This window comes from Electrophorus electricus, chromosome 10 (genome assembly GCF_013358815.1).
Source record: "Electrophorus electricus isolate fEleEle1 chromosome 10, fEleEle1.pri, whole genome shotgun sequence".
Taxonomy (NCBI): Eukaryota; Metazoa; Chordata; class Actinopteri; order Gymnotiformes; family Gymnotidae; genus Electrophorus; species Electrophorus electricus.
The window spans coordinates 22,849,342-22,851,341 of record NC_049544.1 but is presented as its reverse complement, the minus strand read 5'-3'; the positions used below and the strand labels follow the sequence as shown (position 1 = coordinate 22,851,341).

Below are 2,000 nucleotides of genomic sequence, written 5' to 3'. Positions count from 1 at the left end.
ATAAGAAAAACAAGGAATTCAGAATTCATGTCATTAGATGAATTCAATATTTCCACCATGCGAAGCTGGCCTCTCCACGGTACAAAATGTGCACGCGTTTCTAATCGTGTCAATCATTCCCGTCATTAAACGTCATTAAAAGGGTTTCAGTGCTTGAAGGTGTCACTCAGCCGTGGCAGTAGGCAGATTTGCCTGGGTGGAGATCAGAGCCCAGTCTGGTTCGTAATTGGCGAAGCCTCCATCTGCGCTTTTGGAGACATCCGTCTGTTTTTAAAAGGATATCGACCGCCGGTCCGCATTAAGGGGATCTGCAGATCTAAACATTTCCATCGGCTCAGAGTGCATTTCCTGTTGTCCAGATATGCGCTGTTAATTATCGCCCAGGAGTGAGAGTTCAGAGTAAGCTGTTAGATTCAGACACACTCATCATGTGGTATACGTAAGGTAAGTATGTAAACATGTAAACAAACAAATAATGTTGTTCAATTCAGTGTTTTTTTTTTCAGTTTGCAACATCCAATATTAATGTGATACACACAAACTGCATATCTGCTAAACTTTTTGCAAATCCATAGGCACGTTTCTTCAAGCATGGGTAACCCTATGTTGTCATAACCATAAACATTTCTTACAGCACAGCTTAAAAACCAACAAGCTTAATGTTAAAACCTGCTCCTAAAGGTGTAATCAACCAGTGTGTAACAGCAATGTGGATTGAATCCATACAGTTGGAAGAAAAATTTGTGGAAAAACACTACCACATCCAGACGTTTCCAGACAGGTACACTGTACGGAACAATCAATAGAGTGATCTATATAAACGCTGAGCTGCGCCAATTTGGATCAAGATGGCAATGAATTGTTTGATGAGCATGAAAATTATGTAAATCATATGCTATGACCCTCACAGTCAGCAGATCTCAACCCAGCCGAACAACTACGACGGACTTTGAAAAGGCGTGTCAGATCATTCTCTCCACCGTCATCATCAAAACACCAACTGTCAGTTTAGGAGGAAGAACTTTCAGAAGAATCACTCCAGTACAGATCCAGGGCCTTGTTGGATCCATGTCGAGACAGGACAGAAACTCTTTGTGGTGGTCCAACACTTTTCCAGGACACTGTAACATAGCAACCATGGAGACATTTCTCATTGGTGTTTGGGATGCTCTGACTGGACAACATCACTGGACTCTTTCTTAATAAGGTTTTGTTTTTTTTATTGCAGTAGTGTCTGCGTGACAATCAGTAGTGAATACACATCTGACACGTGTTTTTGAACTGAAGGTGGTTTTGAAGGCAAAGTCGATGTTAATAGTTTCTTTTGCTGGACACAGATACATTTGGTTGAACTGAGTTCATATTTTTGTGTTTATGTTTATGGGGGGGGGGGACGGATATAATTTCAGCAAAATACGTTTTAGCATTTGTGAAACCTGTAACAATCGTTAGCGGTTAAGTGGTCGAGATACAGAATTTAAAATGAACAATTTGTCTCCCTTTATACCCAGTCTACTACCACTGACGCGGTGATGCTAACGCGTGGCTGGTGCATGCGCGATGCACCGTAACAGCTGTTTGACTGGTACGTGAGAACAGTCCCGAGACACGAAGCATGCCAGAGGACAGAAAACAACCCAATCAGCCTGTTGCGGCACGCCTCGATGCATGTCCCCTGGTTTGCAGGAAAAAAAACGCCTCTCGGGACGTACAGGCCACCGCGTTTACGTGCTGCAGCCATTCGCACGAGCGTCACTGGCCTTCTGCTTGTATTTTGCCGGAAGCACATTTTTTGGCAGGGCTCCGGTGGAAGGCAGCGTGATATTTACACGCGCGCAGCAGCGCCGGTGTCGTCTGTGCGCGAGCGAGCGGCGGGTCTCCTGACAGCATGAGCGCGCTCCGTGTGCGCGGCGGACGCGGGCTCGGAGCGGAACGGCGGCAGTACGTTCTCACCTGTCAGCTTTCACTACTCCCTGAAGGTCTTTTTGAGCTGCTGTCTG

General features: G+C 45.4%; 1 long non-coding RNA gene across 1 annotated transcript in view; it reads right to left on the bottom strand.

The window, feature by feature from the left end:
* Positions 1–476: 476 nt before the first annotated feature.
* The window catches only part of LOC113583596, a 1,567-nt gene continuing 43 nt past the window's right edge, over positions 477–2,000 (bottom strand). Inside the window, exons 1-2 of the long non-coding RNA XR_003411316.2 lie at positions 1,954–2,000; positions 477–1,121 (exon numbers count right to left, since the gene is read on the bottom strand). The exon at positions 1,954–2,000 is cut by the window's right edge and continues 43 nt beyond it. This is a non-coding gene — a long non-coding RNA (uncharacterized LOC113583596). The remainder of the gene's footprint in view (positions 1,122–1,953) is intronic.